General features: G+C 42.7%; 1 protein-coding gene across 1 annotated transcript in view; it reads right to left on the reverse strand.

The window, feature by feature from the left end:
* Nucleotides 1-24797, reverse strand: part of LOC100556673 (neuroblast differentiation-associated protein AHNAK) — a 67808-nt gene extending 43011 nt beyond the window's left edge. Inside the window, exon 1 of the mRNA XM_062965368.1 lies at nt 24640-24797. The gene's annotated coding sequence lies outside the window, so the exon portion shown is untranslated. The remainder of the gene's footprint in view (nt 1-24639) is intronic.
* Between the last annotated feature and the right edge of the window lie 64 nt (nt 24798-24861).

A 24861-nucleotide genomic window follows, 5' to 3' on the forward strand; every position in this document is an offset into this window, starting at 1 on the left:
TCATTATCATTAGCATCATTATTTCTATCAAGTTACTATTCCCATCATTTACTTAGGGAGATGGGATTTAAAAAAATATTATTATTATTTCTACACATTCTTGAATGCAACTAAATGCAACACAAAACATTAAAAATAATTTAAACTTTTAATTTGGGTGCAGAGCAGAGTGGAAGGTGAGTCCTGGCTCAATGACTGGCTGACCAATCCAATGAACAAAATGATCAATAATATAAAAATATATTCATCCCAGTCTTACATTTGAACAAATTGCCACGCTAAATAATCCCTGTAAATTGGTGAGTTAATCGCATTTGGATGGAACTGTAGTTTCAAAGCGGACCGAGAATATATTCCTTGCAGAAACTATATTGATAATTATCAGCTTGCAAACTATGCCGCAACCATAAACTCCATTCATACCACAAGAGGAACAAATGAGATGGTAGATTATCATCAATCAATACTGTTATTAATAATAATAATACTCAGATCTCTCCAAGACTCCAACTAGAGCAATGCCTCCCAATAATAATAATAATAATGCTCACTTCCTTGCTTGCAAAAATCTAGCCAATCAGGAAGGAAGCATTTTTCCCTAGTCTTCTCCATGCAGAGCTCTCAATTTATTTGCATGGATTTCCTCGACAGTAAATGACCGGAAAATTAGCACAGCAGGAAGCTCAGCAGGGAAAGATGGTAATTATAGTTCTTAAAGAAGCCGCCACTTGTCTGTTGAAAGGGAGTAATAGAATAATTTGGAAACAAAATGTCAAGCTTCTAGTCCTCATAGTTGTCTCAATACAGCTTAAAAGTGGGACCTCGGTATCCACTGGGTTTGGGTTGCAGGATACTCTGTGGATACAGAATATATATGGCATACAATAAATTATCATCCTATTGGCTTGCTGTGAGTTTTCCAGGCTATATGGTCATGTTCCAGAAGAATTCGCTCCTGACGTTTCGCCCACATCTGTGGCAGGTTGCTGTGAGTTTTTCGGGCTGTATGGTCATGTTCTAGAAGCATTCTCTCCTGACGTTTCACCCATATCTATGTCAGGAATCCTGCCATAGATGTGGGCGAAACATCAGGAGAGAATGCTTCTGAAACATGGCTATACATTCCAGAAAACTCACAGCAAGCCAGTGATTCTGGCCAGGAAAGCCTTTGAAAACACATCATCCTTATTATTATTGTTGTATTATTATAATTTTATTATGGTACATTTGGGTGAAGCCCAAAGGAGTGGATCAATGACAAATCAGATACGATAGGATATTGTATTATAGTATTATATTATTATTATTATTATTACTGTATTGTTGTATTACTATATATTATTACTGTATTATTATAATTCTATTATTGATATTATGTTTATTTATACCCCGCTTTCTCTCCAGAACAAGACTCAAAATGGCTGCTTGTTGTTGTTGTTGTTGTTATTTATAACCTGCTTTTCCTCTCCAGAAGGAGATGCAATGCGGCTATATAAAATACTAGCTGTGCCCAGCCACGCGTTGCTGTGGCAAAGTGGTGGTGGTATTGGTTAAAAATTGTTGTGTAATTTTTATTTGACGTTATTTGTATTTTTAAATTAATTTTATTGTAAGTTATCATTTTATTTATTATATTTTATTATTTTCTTGTATTATTTTTAGTTATTTTCTGTTATTATAGTATTTTATTGTATTAATTTTTTAGTGTTTTAAATTATTTTTTTAGTGTTTTTTATTATTTTTTAGTGGGTTGCTAGGAGACCAAGTTGGAGGAGCTTAGCCTTCTAACTGGCAGCAATTGGATAAAAGCAATTATTCCTCTCTCTCTAATTAGGACTTTATTTTTCTTTTCTTTTTGTTGTATCAACCTAGAGGCGTGGATGATGGGTTGTGTTGTCAAATTTAGAGGTTGGGGGGCCTGTAGTTTTGTTGTTTTGTGAGTCGCCATGATGCCATCACTCTTTTATATATATAGATCCAAAATCAAGTTAATACTTTTTTTAGAGCCGTGGATAGTCAAATCCATGGGTGCAAAAATCTGTGGATACAGAGGACCGATTGGATATCTTCTCATACCGGAAAAACCAGAAATGAGGCATGCATGCATGCATGCACACACACCTTATATAAATAACAAAAATCCCAGGAAACTATGCATATAAAGAATGGAAACAATGCTGCATGACGATGAGGAATCCCTCCGAATTTTTGTGCGTCTGACTCAAAAGCTTTTCCTTCCCAAATGACTCAGCCGCCCATCCTTTCCGCCTCAGTTTCCCCCTTTCGCCGCTGTTCAGGAATTCCGGCCCGTTTCCTCCGGTCCACTCCCTTTCTTTTGGGATTATTCCCCCGTCTTTTATGGTCTTTGGCCAAAGCTCTTGGCCGTCCCAAGCAGCGCTTCCTTTCGGAACATGGAATCCATTCCCAGCCTCACGTGCCCCGAACCCGTGAGCCCGACAGAGGCAGAGACGCCAGCCCTGCAAGGAGGCCAAAACACCCCCAAAGGATCAGTTGGACAACTCTCCAAATTCTGGACACCCCCAAAAGGAACCTGTTTTCCAGAGTAAAACCAGGATGAAAACACCCCTAATGAAACTCTTTTCCAGGACACAACTAAGGACTAAGTGGCCCATTTTCCAAACTCTGGAGACTCCAAATTCCAGGGTAAAATCTGGATCAAAACGCCCCTAACGGAAGCCTTTTCCAGGACAAAACACAGGACTAAGTGGTCCTCTCTCCAAATTCTGGGTTACCCCCAAAATATCCCCAAAAGGAACTAATTCCCAGGACCAAAATGGACCCAGTTTCCAAATAACTATGTGGATCCATCGGCTGAGTCTCCAAACTCTCAATACTCCAAAATACAGCCAAAAAATGCATCACCATTACACCATTTCCAAAGACCAAATGGTTGAGTCTCCAAACTCTAAGGAAAAGGTAAACGTTTTCCCAACATTAAGTCCAGTCCTGTCCGGCTCTGGGGGTTGTTGCTCATTTCCATTTCTAAGCCGAAGAGCCGGTGTTGTCCGTAGACACCTCCTAGGTCATGTGGCCAGCATGACTTCCCGCAAAAGCGGTACCTATTGATCTACTCACATTTACATGTTTTTGAAGTGCTAGGTTGGCAGAAGCTGGGGCTAATAGCTGGAGCTCACTCCCCTCCCTGGATACAAACCAACCTTTCGGTCAGCAAGTTCAGCAGCTCAGCGGCTTAACCCACTAAGCCGCTGGGGGCTCCTTTTAAACTCTGGAGACCCCCAAAATTTTCCTCATTTGCAGTCTCCTTCGGGAGAGAGACAGCAGAGTACAGTAGAGTCTCACTTATCCAAGCCTCGCTTATCCAAGCTTCTGGATTATCCAAGCCATTTTGTGCTATGCTAATAATATATTGTATGTACATTTGATTTGTAAGCCGCTCTGAGTCCCCTTCGGGGTGAGAAAGAAGAGCAGGATATAAATGTAGTAAATAAATAAATAAATAATATACTGTATATACTCAAGTATAAGCCGACCCGAATATAAGCCAAGGCACCTAATTTTACCACAAAAAACTGGGAAAACATTGACTCCAGTATAAGCTGAGAATAGTAAATTTCAGAAATAAAAACAGATACAGTATAGTCTCACTTATCCAACACTCTCTTATCCAAGCTTCTGGATTATCCAAGCCATTTTTGTAGTCAATGTTTTCAATATATCATGATATTTTGGTGCTAAATTAGTAAATACGGTAATTACAACATTACTGCGTATTGAACTACTTTTTCTGTCAAATTTGTTGTATAACATGATGTTTTGGTGCTTAATTTGTAAAATCATAACCTAATTGACGTTTAATAGGCTTTTCCTTAATCCCTCCTTATTATCCAGGATATTTGCTTATCCAAGCTTCTGCCGGCCCGTTTAGCTTGGATAAGTGAGACTCTACTGTATATATAAATTTAAAATAATAGTAGTAATACATTTTAATATTAATATTAAATAATAAATTAATAATAAAATAATATTAATAATATTAAATAAGAATAATGCCCTATAAGCCTTATATATCACCTGTCACATCAGCACTTTTAATCTTGTACCCATTACTCTGGCCCGGCCCAGTTCTATTGTGTTTTAGCGTATTGCTATTGCTTGTTGTTTATACTGTTTTAATTGTTTTTAATTTGCTTTTTGTTTTGTATTGTTATATTGTGTGTTGAGGCCTTGGCCTTTGTAAGCCTGTGCTGGACGGGGTTGCACTCCCCCTGAAGTCACAGGTCCGCAGTTTGGGGGTCCTCCTGGACTCAGCGTTGACGCTTGAGGCTCAGGTGTCGGCGGTGGCCGGGAGGGCTTTCGCACAACTCAAACTTGTGCGCCAACTGCGACCATACCTCGTGAAGTCTGACTTGACCACGGTGGTGCATGCCTTAGTTACCTCTAGACTGGACTACTGTAATGTGCTCTATGTGGGGCTTCCCTTGAAGACGGCTCGGAAATTACAACTGGTCCAACGCTCGGCTGCCAGATTAATAACTGGGGAGAATTACAGGGAGAGATCTACTCCCCTGTTTAAGGAGCTCCACTGGCTTCCGTTCATTTTCCGATCCCAATTCAAGGTGCAGACCATCATATATAAAGCCCTAAACGGTTTGGGACCCACCTACCTTCGTGACCGTATCTCCTTCCATAAACCTGCCCGATCTCTGCGATCGTCAGGGGAGGCTCTCCTGTCGCCACTGCCTTTATCCCAGACCCGCCTTGTAGGAACAAGGGAGAGGGCCTTTTCTGCTGTGGCCCCCCGTTTATGGAACTCATTGCCCATTGAAATCAGGCAAGCCTCCACTCTTTCAGACTTTAGGAAAGATCTAAAAACATGGCTCTTCCGATGTGCTTTCGGAGAGTAACTGTTACATGCTTTTTGTTACGCCCCCCATTATTTATCCTCTAGACTGTCTGCTATCTTTTCCTTAGTTCCCTGTGGTTTTATTCTTATCCTTTATTCTTATCCTTTCCTCACCCCGAGTTTTAACTGAGTATTCGTGCGGCCTGCCCTGTTATATTGCTCTTTGGATTTTGTGTTGTACTGTATATGATTCTTTATTGTATTGTTGTAATTGTATTATGATATGTTGTTTTTATATTGTGTTATATTGTATTTTTCCCGGGCATGGCCCCATGTAAACCGCCCCGAGTCCCCATTGGGGAGATGGTGGCGGGGTATAAATAAAGTTTTATTATTATTATTATTAAGCCGCATTGAGTCCTTCGGGAGATGCTAGTGGGGTACAAATAAAGTTTAATAATAATAATAATAATAATATTCATAGTCACTTTGAGTCTCCGTCAGGGTATAAATAATATCTAATAATAATATCCCTCATTTGTAAGAACCCCAAAGACTTGACGTCCGACTCTCCAAACTTTAGGGACCCCCAAAATGCCCAAAATGAACCCCATTTCCAGAAAATAATGTCCAGGTGCAAGTGGCCGACACCCCAAACCGCAGAGGCTCCAAAATACCCCAAACAGCAAACCGGAGACCCCAAAAATACCCATTGGCTGCCTCTACAAACCCCAGGGACCCCAAAATATACCCCAAAAGGGCTCCATTTCAGAGATAAAACCAGGGCCCGAATGCCGGAGACCCCGATGTTTTTCTTGGGTGGAAGGGAACTCCTTCGCTGACCTCAAACGAATGTAACCTCTCCGTTTCTCCTTCTGCACGAGGACGACAGCTGAGGCACGAATTAGCGCCCAATGGATGTGTTTTGACACAACCAAGGAGGAACCGGTTCAGCGGCGAAAGGAATTCGCTTGTAGGAACACAACATACGACAAGGAATTTGCTTGTAGGGACACAACATACGACAACAACGACAACGGAGCAAAGGGGGCAAATAGGGACTTTCCTGCCCCAACTTTCAAGTTTTGGAAAGACTTCGCTATTTGTTTACATCCACACTGTGGAGTTAACACAGTTCAATGGCCATGGCTCAATTCTGTGCAACCCTGGGAGTTCTAGTTTTGCTACTGTTTTGCCTTCTCTGCCCTGAAATGCAAACTACAACTCCCAGCACAAAGCATTGCAGTTTGGCATCACTTTACTGCCAGTGGCTCAATTCTGTGCAACCTTGGGAGTTCTAGTTTTGCAACTATTTTGCCTTCGCTGTCCTGGAATGCAAACTACAACTCCCAGCACAAAGCATTGCAGTTTGGCATTGCTTTACTGGCCGTGGCTCAATTCTATGCAACCCCGGGAGTTCTAGTTTTGCTACTCTTTTGCTACAAAGTGTAAACTACAACTCCCAGCACTAAGCATTGCAGTTCGGCATCGCTTTACTGGCCGTGGCTCAATTCTATGCAACCCCGGGAGTTCTAGTTTTGCTACTCTTTTGCTACAAAGTGTAAACTACAACTCCCAGCACTAAGCATTGCAGTTCGGCATCGCTTTACTGGCCGTGGCTCAATTCTGTGCAACCTTGGGAGTTCTAGTTTTGCTACTCTTTTGCTACAAAGTGTAAACTACAGCTCCCAGCACTAAGCATTGCAGTTCAGCATCGCTTTACTGGCCGTGGCTCAATTCTGTGCAACCTTGGGAGTTCTAGTTTTGCAACTATTTTGCTCTGAAGTGCAAACTACAGCTCCCAGCACAAAGCATTGCAGTTTGGCATCACTTTACTGCCTGTGGCTCAATTCTATGCAACCTCGGGAGTTCTAGTTTTGAAACTGTTTCGCCTTCGCTGTCCTGAAGTGCAAACCACAAATCCCAGGACTCTTGAGTTGCAATTTGGCATTGCTTTCGTTGTCAATGCTTAATTCTACACAACCCTGGGAGTTCTGGTTTTGCAATTCTTTCTCTTTCCCAAATTGCAAACTACAACTCCAAGGTTTGCTCCTTTCCCCGAGTTGAGTGCTCCAAAACAGTTAAAACAAACCTAGAAAATACTAACCACCTACAAGAGATTAAAAAAAACCAGCAATATAAGGAGAAATAAGGTCCAAACAACAATGTCCCCAAACATTGTTCACAGCTTGCAAAATCATTTAGTCTTTGCATATTTGTTTAATGTTTTTGCGTATTTGTATGTTTTACATGGTGTGGTTTTACTTTTAATTCTAAGCTGCTTTGAGTCTCTTCCGGGAGAGATAAAACGGGGTATAAATAAGCATAATAATAATAGTAATTCCCAAAAACATTCCTGGAATATGACCGGTTTGTGCAAAGGGAAAACTGCCAATCTGAGCTAAAAGGAGTCTTTTGTCTAAAAGGAGTCAAAAAGGCCCTGTTTTCCTGTATTTCCAACTAAGGATGATGGGACAGACTTCAAAAGTTTTCAAAACATGGGCAGGTTCATATAGAGTACCTTTGGCCTCACTTGCCTTATATCATTCCTTTAATAATAAATGCAACAATAATATATTACAGTAGAGTCTCACTTATCCAACGTTCTGGATTATCCAACGCATTTTTGTAGTCAATGTTTTCAATGCATTGTGATATTTTGGTGCTAAATTCGTAAATGCAGTAATTACTACATAGCATTAATGTGTAATGAACTACTTTTTCTGTCAAATTTGTTGTATAACATGTTTTAGTGCTTCATTTGTAAAATCATAACCTATTTTGATGTTTAATAGGCTTTTCCTTAATCCCTCCTTATTATCCAACATATTCGCTTATCCAACGTTCTGCCGGCCCGTTTATGTTGGATAAGTGAGACTCTACTGTAGAGTGAACAATATCCGTCCCGCGATTAGATGGCATACTGTAAGGAGCCACGGTGGCGCAATGGGTTAAACCCTTTTAATGGACTGAACTGCTGACCTGAAGGTTGCCGGTTCGAATTCTCAAGACAGCCTAAGCTCTGTCTGTCAGCTCTAGCTTGCAGGGACATCAGAGAAAAGCCTCCCAGCAAAATGGTAACACATCCAGGTATCCTCTAGGCAACGTCTCTGTAGACTGCCAATTCTCTCACACCAGAAGCAACTTGCGGTATGTTCTCAAATTGCTTCTGACACACACAACAAAAATGGCACACTGACGGCCATGTTGACTGGATGTTAATACAGTAGAGTCTCGCTTATCCAACGTTCTGGATTATTCAACGCATTTTTGTAGTCAATGTTTTCAATATATCATGATATATTGGTGCTAAATTCATAAATACAGTAATTACTACATAGCATTACTGCGTATTGAACTACTTTTTATGTCAAATTTGTTGCTAAACATGATGTTTTGGTGCTTAATTTGTAAAATCATAACCTATTTTGATGTTTAATAGGTTTTTCCTTAATCTATCCTTATTATCCAACATATTCGCTTATCCAACGTTCTGCCGGCTCGTTTATGTTGGATAAGTGAGACTCTACTGTATAGTGAACAATATCCGTCCCGCGATTAGATGGCATACTGTAAGGAGCCGCGATGGCGCAATGGGTTAAAGCCTTTTGTGGGCTGAACTGCTGACCTGAAGGTTGCCGGTTCAAATTCTCAAGACAGCCTAAGCTCCGTCTGTCAGCTCTAGCTTGCGGGGACATCAGAGAAGCCTCCCAGCAGGATGGTAACACATCCAGGCATCCTCTGGGCAACGTCTCTGTAGACTGCCAATTCTCTCACACCAGAAGCAACTTGCGGTATGTTCTCAAGTTGCTTCTGACACACACAACAACAAAAATGGCACACTGACGTCCATGTTGACCAGATGTTAATACAGTAGAGTCTCGCTTATCCAACGTTCTGGATTATCCAACGCATTTTTGTAGTCAATGTTTTCAATATATCATGATATTTTGGTGCTAAATTCGTAAATACAGTAATTACTACATAGCATTACTGCATATTGAACTACTTTTTATGTCAAATTTGTTGCTAAACATGATGTTTTGGTGCTTAATTTGTAAAATCATAACCTATTTTGATGTTTAATAGGTTTTTCCTTAATCTCTCCTTATTATCCAACATATTCGCTTATCCAACGTTCTGCCAGCCCGTTTACGTTGGATAAGCGAGACTCTACTGTATATCCAAAACTGTTTAACTCCCCGCAAGCAAAAAGCCAATACCTCAGGGTGAGCATACAAAAGCTAGCTTTCCACGGCAAGGATCATTTTGGAGAAAATGGAAGATCATTCCAGTAGACAACACAGCAAAAAGAGCCCAATCCTATGCCCAGAAAGCTCTCCACAATAACACAAGTCTCCATGTCAGTGAAAGACCCCTTTTTATTTGTTTCAGACGTCAGGACAAAACCCGAAAGGCGCCAAAGCTTGTATTTTTTTTAAAGCCTTTTCACTCCTTTGGCTTGGCGAATATGGTCTTTTTGGCCTTCTTTGTCTATGTTCTCGTTCTTCGCAGGCTTGTAAATGCAGGAATTTGGCCTGCTGAGCGAAGAAAATAAAGCAAGACAGAAACATTGCTTCTTTGGGGGCTCAGATGATATTCTAAAATGTTAGGGGGAGAAGAGAATAGCTTGATTTTTGTCATGTTACATCGAAGATAATATTTTGGGATTCCCCCCGCCCAAAATGTAGGAAATCAGGGGGAAGAGGCCTTAGTTTTGCTATGTTATATCAAGGAGAATATTTTGGAAGACGTTCCCAAAAAAATAAGGGGAGAAAAAGTCCCCCAAAGCCTTGCTTTTGCCATGTTATATCAGGAATAAGAAATGTTCCCCAAAACAAGGGGGGAAATCACCAAAACGCCTTGCTTTTGCCATGTTATAGTCAAGGATAATATTTCTAAAAATAAAAAAAATCCCCATACAAAAGCCGTGTTATATCCAGAATACCTTTGAAAGAGGAAATGCACAGAACGAATGCCATTTGGCACCACTTGAACTGCTATGGCTCAATGTTATAGGATTTGAAATTTTGGGAAGTCTTAAGAGTAAACCGTAGAATCAAAACCCTCCCGATTGATAGCCAGTCCCGGCTTACTAATAATATAGAATCCTAGAATTTGGAATTTTGGGAAGTCTAACAGTAAACAATAGATTTAAACCCTTCCTACGAAGTCTAAGAGTAAACCATAGAAGCAAAGCCTTCCCAATCGATAGCCAATCTCTGCTTAATAATAATACAGGATGTGAGGACTTGCAATTTTGGGAAGTCTAAGAGTAAACAATAGATTCAAAACCTTCCTGCGAAGTCCAAGAGTAAACCATAGAATCAAAGCCCTCCTGGTTGATAGCCAATCTCTGCTTAATAATAATACAGGATCCGAGGATTTGGAATTTTGGGAAGTCTAAGAGTAAACTGCAGAATCAAAGCCAGTCTTTGATGATGATGATGATGATGATTATTATTATTATTATTCATAGTTGGAAGCAGGAAGACACCATCAAAGCCTTCCTGATCGATAGCTCATCTCTGCTTAATATTACTATTATTAATAATAGCAATAATAATACAGTAGAGTCTCACTTATCCAAGCCTCGCTTATCCAAGCCTCTGGATAATCCAAGCCATTTTTGTAGTCAATGTTTTCAATATATCGTGATATTTTGGTGCTAAATTCGTAAATACAGTAATTACAACATAACATTACTGCGTATTAAACTACTTTTTCTGTCAAATTTGTTGTCTAACATGATGTTTTGGTGCTTAATTTGTAAAATCATAACCTAATTTGATGTTTAATAGGCTTTTCCTTAATCCCTCCTTATTATCCAAGATATTCGCTTATCCAAGCTTCTGCCAGCCCGTTTAGCTTGGATAAGTGAGACTCTACTGTACTAATAATAGCAATAATAATAATTAGAAACATTTTGGAATATCATTTCAAATTCCTATCCATTGCACAGATCGGGATGGATTTGGGTATTTATGAGGGTCGAACTTCGGTGACTACCAGACAGGAAACAATCAGGGCCAGCTAACACCTCCCAACAAATGATTCCCTCAGGTGGGAAGCAGCTGGGTTTTGAAACTGCAAGGCTATTCGATGCTAATCAAGGTGGCCAATGGCAACATTCACACGTGCCTCCAACAGACACGAGTTCTTTCTCCCACCCTGGACATTATCCTACAGATATATAAACCCCACTTGCCTCGTTTCCACCAGACCTCACAACCTCTGAGGATGCCTGCCACATATGTGGGTGAAACGTCAGGAGAGAATGCTTCTGGAATATGGCCATACAGCTCAGACAATTCAAAGCAACCCACCAATTAAACTCTTTTAAGAAAGTTTTCAGAGACTTTCCGGCAGCCGTCGATAGGCAAAAATGACTCACTCTTTCCCTTAGAGAAAATGAAATTAGCAAAAATGCCATGCATAAGACATAGAACGAATGCAGAAGACGGTGGCGGTGCCACACCCAAGAAGCAGTCCCATGACCCTGTGCGCATCTCGAAAAGCAACAAAACCAGTCTGCGCCGGAGAAAAGGGAGAGGCCGGCACCCTGGCTGGGCAAACCCGATCCTCCTCTATGTCTTCCAGAGTGGAAAGGGATCTAGGAGTTTTAGTATAGACTGCAAGAGGAGTGTAAGCCAAAAGTGTGGCGCTGCAGCAAAAAAGGCCAACACCATTCCAGGCTGCATTAAAAAGGAGTCTAGTGTCCGGATTGAAGAGAATACAGAATCCAACTTTTTCAGCTGCAGAGCCCTTTTTGAAGCAATGATTTCTCCTGGAGCCCCAAGAAATGTTGATCTATATATATAAAAAGAGTGATGGCATCATGGCAGCGGACAAAACAACAAAAGTAAACACCCTACAACCTTGAAAATTGACAGCACAACCCCTCATCCATGCCTCTAGGTTGATACAACAAAAAGAAAAATAAAGTCCTAATTAGAGGGAGAGCAATAATTGTTTTTATGCAATTGCTGCCAGTTAGAAGGCTAAGCTCCGCTCACTTGGTCTCCTAGCAACCCACTCAGCCCAGGGGACCCTTTACCTTAACTACCACCAATTCCTCAATACTTTATTTCCCATACCACCATACTTCGCCACAGCAATGCGTGGCCGGGCACAGCTAGTATATTATATACTAGCTGTGCCCGGCCACGCGTTGCTGTGGCGAAGTCTGGTGGTATGGGAAATAAAGTATTGAGGAATTGGTGGTAGTTAAGGTAACGGGTAAAGGTTTTCTGCTGACATTAAGTCCAGTTGTGTCCGACTGCACACTGAAGTGGATTATATGGCAGTGTGGAGTCAAGATAATCCAGTTCAAAGCAGATAATATAAGATTATAAATGGGTTATATAGCTGTGTGGAAGGGCCTTGAGTTTACCCTGTCATATAATCCAGTTCAAATCTGATAATCTGTATTTTATAGGCAGTGGGGAATAGGCCTAAGTGAGGCCTAACTCTGCCTGTCTCCGGGCTGAGTGGGTTGCTAGGAGACCAAGTGGGCAGAGCTTAGCCTTCTAACTGGCAGCAATTGGATAAAAACAATTATTCCTCTCCCTCTAATTAGGACTTTATTTTTCTTTCCTTTTTGTTGTATGAACGTAGAGGCATGGATGAGGGGTTGTGCTGCCAAGTTTAGTGTTTCTGGGATGTGTAGTTTTGTTGTTTTGTCCTAGGCCGAAATTTCATTACCCTTTTATATACAGTAGAGTCTCACTTATCCAACACTCGCTTATCCAACGTTCTGGATTATCCAACACATTTTTGTAGTCAATGTTTTCAATATATCGTGATATTTTGGTGCTAAATTCGTAAATACAGTAATTACTACATAGCATTACTGCGTATTGAACTACCTTTTCTGTCAAATTTGTTGCATAACATGATGTTTTGGTGCTTAATTTGTAAAATCATAACCCAGTTTGATGTTTAATAGGCATTTCCTTCATCCCTCCTTATTATCCAACATATTCACTTATCCAACGTTCTGCTGGCCCATTTATGTTGAATAAGTGAGATTCTACTGTATATAGACTAGCTTAGGGACCCAGCAATGCCCAGGTTAGTTGAAAAAGGCATTGTTTATTTTTTTTTTGGTTAGGTAATAGCAGCTTGGTAATTTGTAACACTTTTTTCAAACAAAAAAACTCAAGTCTTTGCTTTTGTATTTTATGAATGCTCCCATTAGAAAATGCATAAGAATGTGGGTTAACTACAATTCCCAGAATCGTGGGTCAATCACCCCCAAACCCCGCCAGTATGCAAAGTTGTCTGTGTTGGGTCTGTGTGCCAGATCGGTCCAGATCCGTCCTCTGAGTAAGGGTGAACTATAACTTCCCGAAGTTAATGTCAATCACACACAAGTCCCACTGGTATGCAAAGTTGGCTGTGTTGGATCTGTGTGCCCAGTTTGGTCCAAATCTGTCATTGGTGGGGTTCAGAGGGCTTATTGAATATGGATGAACTATAACTCCCAGATTTTAAGGTCAGTCACCCCAAAATTCCACCCGTCTGCACAGTTGGCCGTGTTGGGTGTGTGTGTCAAGTTTGGTCCAGATCCATCATCAGCCAGGTTCAGTATTATCTGATTATGGGTGAACTACAACTCCCAGAATTCATGGTCAATTATCCCCAAACCCGCCAGTGTTTATTTTTTGGTCATGTTGGGTCTGTGTGCCAAGTTCGGTCCAGATTCATAGGAGCAACCCGAAGGGCCATCCAGTCCAACCCTCTGTATTCTGCCAGGCAGTAAAAGCACAATCAAAGCATCCTCAACAGATAGTCATCCAGCCTTTGTAGTAATAACAACAATAATAATAACAATAGGTGCAATCCCAGGGGCCATCTAGTCCAACCTCCTTTGTTCTGCCATGCAAGAAAAGCACAATCAAACCAACCCCAACTGATGGCCACCCAGGCTTTGTAATAATAATAACAAGAACAACAGAGACCCAGAGGCTATTGCGGACCCCAAGGGTTTCCCAGAACACACTTTGAGAACTGCCGATATCGAATATGATATATTGTATTGCTTTTGCTGGTAGCTGCTTTGGGTCTCTTTGATAAAGAGCTAAAGTAGGATAATAATAAAATAATAATAATGGTCCCACTCTGGAGTTGTGATTTGCATCACTGATCATAACTATCTTCTATATATATAAAAGGCTTTTGGCATCACGGTGACTCACAAAACAACAAAACCCAACACCCCCCAAACTCTAAAATTGGCAACACAATCCATCATCCCTGCCTCCAGTAAGATACAACACAATCACACAAAAAACACAATCACAACACCAAAAAAAGGCCAAAACCCACAACAGGCAATGTGCCACGCTTTCTATATTTTGTAATATATATATATATATAATACAAAATAATAAATACAGCCAGACATTGGAGCTGCAAGGATATTCAGTGCAATTCAACCACACCAATAAAAGATTAACCTTCGTAAAAGGCGACCAGGCTTTGAAACAGTGATACAACTCTGAAGCTGACCAACCAAGCTGATTTCCCCTAGGTAGCAAGCACCCAGGCTTTGAACCACCGAGGCTATTCATTACAATCCTACCACCCTCAAAAAAAAATTCCCCTAAAAGGCAACTACCTAACCTTCCAACCAGCAAGCCTATTCCTTTCTATTCCACCTCACCAAACAAGGATTCACATAAGAAAACGGCCAGGCTTTCAGGCTACAAAGCTATTCACTGTTATTCCACCTACCTAACAAAGAATTCCCATACGCCACAGCAACACGTGGCCGGGCACAGCTAGTTGATGTATGTATGTGTATAGATAATTTTAAAAAAATGTATAGATAGAGCGGTCTGTCTTCCAGGAGTCACTTTAATTGTTCAGTGGGCACTTTTCCCATTCATATCCTCATTCTGGTTACACAAAAAACCTGCTAGGAATATATTATTTATATACAGTAGAGTCTCACTTATCCAACACTCGCTTATCCAATGTTCTGGATTATCTAACGCATTTTTGTAGTCAATGTTTTCAATATATCGTGATATTTTGGTGCTGAATTCGTAAATACAGTAATTACTACATAGCATTACTGCGTATTGAGCTACTTTTTCTGTCAAATTTGTTGTAAAACATGTTTTGGTGCTTAATTTGTAAAATCATAACCTAATTTAATGTTTAATAGGCTTTTCCTTAATCCCTCCTTATTATCCAACATATTCGCTTATCCAACATTCTGCCGGCCCGTTTATGTTGGATAAGTGAGACTCTACTATATTTATAAACTTATAAATAATATAAATATTATATTATTATATTATATATACCATGATTCCAGGTGTCATGCCGCCTGAACACTTTTAATATAATCAGACTTTTAAATATATCAATAATATAAATATTAAACAACTATATTATATATTATAAACATATACACACATATATATTTATTTATATTTATTTATGTGTTATTTAGCATGAATACATATAATATAATAATCTGTCAGGAAGGTCCAGATTGTGAATTCCTGCATAACTGAAAGAGGGGGTGGACTAGATGACCCATTTCCAGGATTCTATCATTCTGGATTGGTAGAAGAGCATCCCTTAGTGGAGTACACAACACCATTAGAATCGCCTTCTCTGGGTGTTGTTTTCAAGCAGAGGCCAGATGGCCATCTGTCTGGAGGGATTGGGTGGTGCCTCCCTGGGGCTGGACTCGATGGCCCTTGGGGCACAGTTTTAGGAGTCTATTATTCTATAAACAGGGGTCAGATTGTGGGTGATTCGATTGTATCTTCCCACAGGGAAGAAGAGAGCAGGACTAGATGACCTCCGGGTTCCCTTCCTACTCTAGTGGAATATATAGAGCCTCCGTGTGCATTGGGATTGTCAACTCTAGTGGAATACATACCATTGGACTCTCCTTCTCTTGGGGTGTGTTTAAAGTAGAGGCTAGATGGCCATCTGTCAGGAGGGATCGGATAGCGTCCTCCTGGGGTCAGACTGGGTGGCCTTTGGGGTTCCCTTCCAACTCTAGTGGAATACATACCATTGGACTCTCCTTCTCTTGGGGTGTGTTTAAAGTAGAGGCTAGATGGCCATCTGTCAGGAGGGATCAGATAGCGTCCTCCTGGGGTCAGACTGGGTGGCCTTTGGGGTTCCCTTCCAACTCTAGTGGAATACATACCATTGGACTCTCCTTCTCTTGGGGTGTGTTTAAAGTAGAGGCTAGATGGCCATCTGTCAGGAGGGATCGGAGGGTGTCCTCCTGGGGTCAGACTGGGTGGCCTTTGGGGTTCCCTTCCAACTCTAGTGGAATACATACCATTGGACTCTCCTTCTCTTGGGGTGTGTTTAAAGTAGAGGCTAGATGGCCATCTGTCAGGAGGGATCAGATAGCGTCCTCCTGGGGTCAGACTGGGTGGCCTTTGGGGTTCCCTTCCAACTCTAGTGGAATACATACCATTGGACTCTCCTTCTCTTGGGGTGTGTTTAAAGTAGAGGCTAGATGGCCATCTGTCAGGAGGGATCAGATAGCGTCCTCCTGGGGTCAGACTGGGTGGCCTTTGGGGTTCCCTTCCAACTCTAGTGGAATACATACCATTGGACTCTCCTTCTCTTGGGGTGTGTTTAAAGTAGAGGCTAGATGGCCATCTGTCAGGAGGGATCGGATAGCGTCCTCCTGGGGTCAGACTGGGTGGCCTTTGGGGTTCCCTTCCAACTCTAGTGGAATACATACCATTGGACTCTCCTTCTCTTGGGGTGTGTTTAAAGTAGAGGCTAGATGGCCATCTGTCAGGAGGGATCGGAGAGTGTCCTCCTGGGGTCAGACTGGGTGGCCTTTGGGGTTCCCTTCCAACTCTAGTGGAATACATACCATTGGACTCTCCTTCTCTTGGGGTGTGTTTAAAGTAGAGGCTAGATGGCCATCTGTCAGGAGGGATCAGATAGCGTCCTCCTGGGGTCAGACTGGGTGGCCTTTGGGGTTCCCTTCCAACTCTAGTGGAATACATACCATTGGACTCTCCTTCTCTTGGGGTGTGTTTAAAGTAGAGGCTAGATGGCCATCTGTCAGGAGGGATCAGATAGCGTCCTCCTGGGGTCAGACTGGGTGGCCTTTGGGGTTCCCTTCCAACTCTAGTGGAATACATACCATTGGACTCTCCTTCTCTTGGGGTGTGTTTAAAGTAGAGGCTAGATGGCCATCTGTCAGGAGGGATCGGAGAGTGTCCTCCTGGGGTCAGACTGGGTGGCCTTTGGGGTTCCCTTCCAACTCTAGTGGAATACATACCATTGGACTCTCCTTCTCTTGGGGTGTGTTTAAAGTAGAGGCTAGATGGCCATCTGTCAGGAGGGATCAGATAGCGTCCTCCTGGGGTCAGACTGGGTGGCCTTTGGGGTTCCCTTCCAACTCTAGTGGAATACATACCATTGGACTCTCCTTCTCTTGGGGTGTGTTTAAAGTAGAGGCTAGATGGCCATCTGTCAGGAGGGATCAGATAGCGTCCTCCTGGGGTCAGACTGGGTGGCCTTTGGGGTTCCCTTCCAACTCTAGTGGAATACATACCATTGGACTCTCCTTCTCTTGGGGTGTGTTTAAAGTAGAGGCTAGATGGCCATCTGTCAGGAGGGATCGGATAGCGTCCTCCTGGGGTCAGACTGGGTGGCCTTTGGGGTTCCCTTCCAACTCTAGTGGAATACATACCATTGGACTCTCCTTCTCTTGGGGTGTGTTTAAAGTAGAGGCTAGATGGCCATCTGTCAGGAGGGATCGGAGAGTGTCCTCCTGGGGTCAGACTGGGTGGCCTTTGGGGTTCCCTTCCAACTCTAGTGGAATACATAGCATTGGACTCTCCTTCTCTTGGGGTGTGTTTAAAGTAGAGGCTAGATGGCCATCTGTCAGGAGGGATCGGAGGGTGTCCTCCTGGGGTCAGACTGGGTGGCCTTTGGGGTTCCCTTCCAACTCTAGTGGAATACATACCATTGGACTCTCCTTCTCTTGGGGTGTGTTTAAAGTAGAGGCTAGATGGCCATCTGTCAGGAGGGATCAGATAGCGTCCTCCTGGGGTCAGACTGGGTGGCCTTTGGGGTTCCCTTCCAACTCTAGTGGAATACATACCATTGGACTCTCCTTCTCTTGGGGTGTGTTTAAAGTAGAGGCTAGATGGCCATCTGTCAGGAGGGATCAGATAGCGTCCTCCTGGGGTCAGACTGGGTGGCCTTTGGGGTTCCCTTCCAACTCTAGTGGAATACATACCATTGGACTCTCCTTCTCTTGGGGTGTGTTTAAAGTAGAGGCTAGATGGCCATCTGTCAGGAGGGATCAGATAGCGTCCTCCTGGGGTCAGACTGGGTGGCCTTTGGGGTTCCCTTCCAACTCTAGTGGAATACATACCATTGGACTCTCCTTCTCTTGGGGTGTGTTTAAAGTAGAGGCTAGATGGCCATCTGTCAGGAGGGATCGGAGAGTGTCCTCCTGGGGTCAGACTGGGTGGCCTTTGGGGTTCCCTTCCAACTCTAGTGGAATACATAGCATTGGACTCTCCTTCTCTTGGGGTGTGTTTAAAGTAGAGGCTAGATGGCCATCTGTCAGGAGGGATCGGAGGGTGTCCTCCTGGGGTCAGACTGGGTGGCCTTTGGGGTTCCCTTCCAACTCTAGTGGAATACATACCATTGGACTCTCCTTCTCTTGGGGTGTGTTTAAAGTAGAGGCTAGATGGCCATCTGTCAGGAGGGATCAGATAGCGTCCTCCTGGGGTCAGACTGGGTGGCCTTTGGGGTTCCCTTCCAACTCTAGTGGAATACATACCATTGGACTCTCCTTCTCTTGGGGTGTGTTTAAAGTAGAGGCTAGATGGCCATCTGTCAGGAGGGATCAGATAGCGTCCTCCTGGGGTCAGACTGGGTGGCCTTTGGGGTTCCCTTCCAACTCTAGTGGAATACATACCATTGGACTCTCCTTCTCTTGGGGTGTGTTTAAAGTAGAGGCTAGATGGCCATCTGTCAGGAGGGATCAGATAGCGTCCTCCTGGGGTCAGACTGGGTGGCCTTTGGGGTTCCCTTCCAACTCTAGTGGAATACATACCATTGGACTCTCCTTCTCTTGGGGTGTGTTTAAAGTAGAGGCTAGATGGCCATCTGTCAGGAGGGATCAGATAGCGTCCTCCTGGGGTCAGACTGGGTGGCCTTTGGGGTTCCCTTCCAACTCTAGTGGAATACATACCATTGGACTCTCCTTCTCTTGGGGTGTGTTTAAAGTAGAGGCTAGATGGCCATCTGTCAGGAGGGATCGGATAGCGTCCTCCTGGGGTCAGACTGGGTGGCCTTTGGGGTTCCCTTCCAACTCTAGTGGAATACATACCATTGGACTCTCCTTCTCTTGGGGTGTGTTTAAAGTAGAGGCTAGATGGCCATCTGTCAGGAGGGATCAGATAGCGTCCTCCTGGGGTCAGACTGGGTGGCCTTTGGGGTTCCCTTCCAACTCTAGTGGAATACATACCATTGGACTCTCCTTCTCTTGGGGTGTGTTTAAAGTAGAGGCTAGATGGCCATCTGTCAGGAGGGATCAGATAGCGTCCTCCTGGGGTCAGACTGGGTGGCCTTTGGGGTTCCCTTCCAACTCTAGTGGAATACATACCATTGGGCTCTCCTTCTCTTGGGGTGTGTTTAAAGTAGAGGCTTAGATGGCCATCTGTCAGGAGGGATCGGAGAGTGTCCTCCTGGGGTCAGACTGGGTGGCCTTTGGGGTTCCCTTCCAACTCTAGTGGAATACATACCATTGGGCTCTCCTTCTCTTGGGGTGTGTTTAAAGTAGAGGCTTAGATGGCCATCTGTCAGGAGGGATCGGAGAGTGTCCTCCTGGGGTCAGACTGGGTGGCCTTTGGGGTTCCCTTCCAACTCTAGTGGAATACATACCATTGGACTCTCCTTCTCTTGGGGTGTGTTTAAAGTAGAGGCTAGATGGCCATCTGTCAGGAGGGATCGGAGAGTGTCCTCCTGGGGTCAGACTGGGTGGCCTTTGGGGTTCCCTTCCAACTCTAGTGGAATACATAGCATTGGACTCTCCTTCTCTTGGGGTGTGTTTAAAGTAGAGGCTAGATGGCCATCTGTCAGGAGGGATCGGAGGGTGTCCTCCTGGGGTCAGACTGGGTGGCCTTTGGGGTTCCCTTCCAACTCTAGTGGAATACATACCATTGGACTCTCCTTCTCTTGGGGTGTGTTTAAAGTAGAGGCTAGATGGCCATCTGTCAGGAGGGATCAGATAGCGTCCTCCTGGGGTCAGACTGGGTGGCCTTTGGGGTTCCCTTCCAACTCTAGTGGAATACATACCATTGGGCTCTCCTTCTCTTGGGGTGTGTTTAAAGTAGAGGCTTAGATGGCCATCTGTCGGGAGGGATCAGATAGCGTCCTCCTGGGGTCAGACTGGGTGGCCTTTGGGGTTCCCTTCTGCAAAGCCTTTGGGGTCTGGGCCTGGTCCCCTCCCTCTCGAGGCCCTGCCATTTGCCAGCTGAAAAACCCTGCTTTGCATTAGTCAATATTTCCATCCCTGCTGCTGCTGCATTCCAGAGGGTTTTTTTGGAGGGGAGCCATTGGGGCGGACCGGGTGGGCAGAGCAACAGGAGGAGCCCCTTTCGGGGAAGGGAGAAGTTACTTTGGGGACCCCTTGCAGCAGGACTTTAAGGAGGGGGGGGCTTCCAGAGTTCTCAACAATAAAAAAGGAACTTTTCCAAACTGGAAGGCGTAGTAGCTGCCTACGCAAAGACACACCCATGTGCTCAATCATGAATGCAAAGGCTTCTAAGTGATCAAAAGGAGGCAGTTTGGCCCCATTCTGCGAGTTGTAGTTTTGCATGGCCTTTTTTTTTTGGGTGCATCAGAACTATCTCAACACCGCTTGCACTGCTTACATATCAATGCTCTCACACCAGAAGCAACTTGCAGTTTCTCAAGTCGCTCCTGACACGAAAAATAAAATAATATCAATGCTATGGGAACCTGGGAGCTGTAGTTTTTGAAAGGTCTTTTTTTGGCCTTTGGGTGCCTCAAAGCTGTTTATACCTCAATGCTATGGGAAACTGGGAGTTGTAGTTTTTGCAAGGTCTTTTTTGGCCTTCTTCGGGTGCATCAAACTATCTCAACACCGCTTGCACTGCTTACATATCAATGCTATGGGAAACTGGGAGTTGTAGTTTTTGCAAGATCTTTTTTTGGCCTTCTTTGGTGCTCCAAAGTGCATTGCTTGCGCCTCAATGCCACGGGATTTTTGGGAGTTGTAGTTTTCGCAAGGCTTTTGGCCTTCTCTGGGTGTTAAGAAACTGTCAAATGAATGCACTTTGACTGATTGCATTGCTTAAATCTCAATACTTTGGGAAACTGGGAGTTGTAGTTTTTGCAAGGTCTTTTTTGGCCTTCTCTGGGTGTTAAGAAACTGTCAAATGAATGCACTTTGATTGCATTGCTTAAATCTCAATACTTTGGGAAACTGGGAGTTGTAGTTTTTGCAAGGTCTTTTTTGGCCTTCTCTGGGTGTTAAGAAACTGTCAAATGAATGCACTTTGACTGATTGCATTGCTTAAATCTCAATACTTTGGGAAACTGGGAGTTGTAGTTTTTGCAAGGTCTTTTTTGGCCTTCTCTGGGTGTTAAGAAACTGTCAAATGAATGCACTTTGACTGATTGCATTGCTTAAATCTCAATACTTTGGGAAACTGGGAGTTGTAGTTTTTGCAAGGTCTTTTTTGGCCTTCTCTGGGTGTTAAGAAACTGTCAAATGAATGCACTTTGATTGCATTGCTTAAATCTCAATACTTTGGGAAACTGGGAGTTGTAGTTTTTGCAAGGTCTTTTTTGGCCTTCTCTGGGTGTTAAGAAACTGTCAAATGAATGCACTTTGACTGATTGCATTGCTTAAATCTCAATACTTTGGGAAACTGGGAGTTGTAGTTTTTGCAAGGTCTTTTTTGGCCTTCTCTGGGTGTTAAGAAACTGTCAAATGAATGCACTTTGACTGATTGCATTGCTTAAATCTCAATACTTTGGGAAACTGGGAGTTGTAGTTTTTGCAAGGTCTTTTTTGGCCTTCTCTGGGTGTTAAGAAACTGTCAAATGAATGCACTTTGACTGATTGCATTGCTTAAATCTCAATACTTTGGGAAACTGGGAGTTGTAGTTTTTGCAAGGTCTTTTTTGGCCTTCTCTGGGTGTTAGAAAACTGTCAAATGAATGCACTTTGACTGATTGCATTGCTGTGAGTTGTAGTTTTTCTAAGGCCTTCTGCCTTGCCTGCCAAAGAGGGCCAAGGCTATGGACCATGGGAAACTACAACTCCCAGGATTTCCATAGAACTGAGCTGCGGCCATTAAAGCAGCGTCAAACCTATATCAATTCCACAGTGTAGATGAATTCAGCGTCACTCCAGATTCAAGGCTATGCAACCCTGGAAGTTGTAGTTTCCCCAAGGTCTTCTCTGCCAAAAAAAGAGGAGCTGGAGTCACACCCAATCTCATTGTGCCAATTACAATTTCAGGAATCCCATCGTATGGCGCCATAACACTTAAATGGCATCAAACCGCATTAATTCGACAGTGTAGACGCACCATTGTTTCATATGGTGCCGTAACACTTAAATGGTGCCAAACTGCATTAATTCGACAGTGTAGACGCACCACTGTTTCGTACGGTGCCATAACACTTAAATGGTGTAAAACCACATTAATTCAACAGTGTAGACGCACCATTGTTTCGTATAGTGCCGTAACACTTAAATGGTGCCAAACTGCATTAATTAGACAGTGTAGACACACCACTGTTTCGCTGTTTGAATCTGGAGAGAGTCCAACTTTCCAAGTTTTCTTACAAATGCAAAGCTTCAGATTACAATCTGGTTTGGAAAAACAAGAGATTCCAATGGAGGAAAAGTTAAGTGGAGTCAAGCCGGATTGAAGCCCACGCCTTCGACACACACACACCACTATCTTATGCAAGGACTAGGCTGGGTCACACCCAAACCTCAGCGCCTGGAAGGGAGAAATCACTCCAAATATACCCCAAATATAGAGGTTCAACTCTGGTGACTTCACCTCCCATCATCCACATATTGCACTTGGATCAATGGGATTTGTAGTCCCTTCCAAAAAAAAAATGCAGAAAAGGAACTGTGTTTCGGACCCAAAAATGCCCAGCATTCCAAGGGCGTTGCCCAAAAAAGGTGTCCCAAAGAAAAGAGGGTGAGAAGATCTACTAGAATTCCCTTTTTTCCTTTGGCAAAAACTAATTGTTGGGAAAATTGTTCCTTTGTGGACCCATTTCGCGATAGAAACTCCAATCTTGGTGTCCCAAAAAAACGTATGCACCTTTTAGCCGCGAACTAGAACTCCCAATTATTATCAAAATGCTCAATACATGACTTCATTTGAAAGAAGAGGCTTTTACAAAGTTGATTTTATGCAATTAGGAATGGCAACTCCCAACAGGAATTTCAGGAAAGGGGTTCAAAGCATCCCCCCCCCCTCTTCCTTTTGGAGTCCACGCCTTGCCACATTCCCAAACCACACATTTTTATTATGGTCCGTCTTAGGCGTCCCAGAAAAATGTAAACACTTTTCGGCCTCGAATTGCAACTCCAAAGCTTGTCCCAAGGATCAATAAACGCATTTATTAGAAAGAAGGGACTTTTTAATGCTGATTTGATCCAGATTGGGAACAATTTTAAAGAGGGATTTCAAGGAAAGGGTTCAAAATCGTGTGTCCCCCCCCCCCCCCAATCCTACAATTCCAAATTAAAAGAGCCAAGGACTGCAAAATGAGACTTCGGGAAAGTTGCTTCGGACACTTGGGATCTTTTTCCTCCTTGGAAAACTGTATCCATGTTTCGGGATTTATGGAGGGAAACGCATTGCAAAATAAATAGAAATATATTCATACTGTTCTGAGAATGGAAAAGAAATTTAAAAAAATAAATTCCAGAAAAATAATAATACTAAATAAGGAAAATCCTTGGAAAATAATAAAGAATAGCTAAGGAAAAATCTTGGAAAATAACAAAAATAAAATAAGAAAAAGCACTGGAAAATAATTGCAAAATAATAATAAATTGGGAAAATAAAATCTCTGGAAAATAATAAACAAGGAAACATATTGGAAATTAATAAAAATAAATAAGGAAAACCATGGCAAAAGAATAATAATAAATAAGGGAAATTATTGGAAAATAATAAAAATAATTAAGGAAAGTAATCGCAAAACAATAATACGGAAAATAATTGCAAAATAATAATAAATAAGGAAAATCCTTGGAAAATAATAAGAATAAAGAAGAAAAAATCTTGGAAAGTAATACAATAAATAAATAAGGAAAAAACTGAAAAATAAGACTAAGGAAAAACTTTGGAAAATAATTAGAATAAAAAAGGAAAAACCTTGGAAAATAAGAATAAGGAAAAACCTTGGAAAATAATTAGAATAAATAAGGAAAAATACTGGAAAATAATAATAAATAAGGAAAATAATAAGAATAAATCAGGGAAAAATTGGAAAAGAATCATAAAGAAAAACCTTGAAAAATAATTAGAATAAATAAGGAAAAATATTGGGAAATAATAAGGATAAATAAGGAAAAACTTGGAAAATAATAAGAATAAATAAGGGGGGAAATGGGGAAATAATAATAAAAGAAAAACCTTGGAAAATAATACGGTTTAATAAGGAAAACCCGACTTTAAAAAACTTTTTTAAAGTTTGTGGAGCAAGAGGAGGCTCCAAGGCGTGTCCCTGGCCCTACCCTGAATGCCGTCTTGAAGCGCGAGCCCCTTCTCCGGGCTTACCTTGGGGTCAGTCTCGGGGCGCCATGCCCGGCGGAGGGAGGAGGAGGGCGGCACGTGTGCGTGGGGCTCCCCGGAGTCCGTCCCTGCTCACCCACCGACCGGGATCCCTGGAGGCGGCAGACCAGGAGCCCAAGCGGGCAGCGAGAGGCTCAGCGCCACGGAGCCCAATAGGGCGCGCCTTCCTCGGGCGCCGCTCTTGTACCGCTTCCGCGGGGAGGGAGG

This window comes from Anolis carolinensis, unplaced genomic scaffold (assembly GCF_035594765.1).
Source record: "Anolis carolinensis isolate JA03-04 unplaced genomic scaffold, rAnoCar3.1.pri scaffold_14, whole genome shotgun sequence".
In the NCBI taxonomy this organism is placed as follows: domain Eukaryota; kingdom Metazoa; phylum Chordata; class Lepidosauria; order Squamata; family Dactyloidae; genus Anolis; species Anolis carolinensis.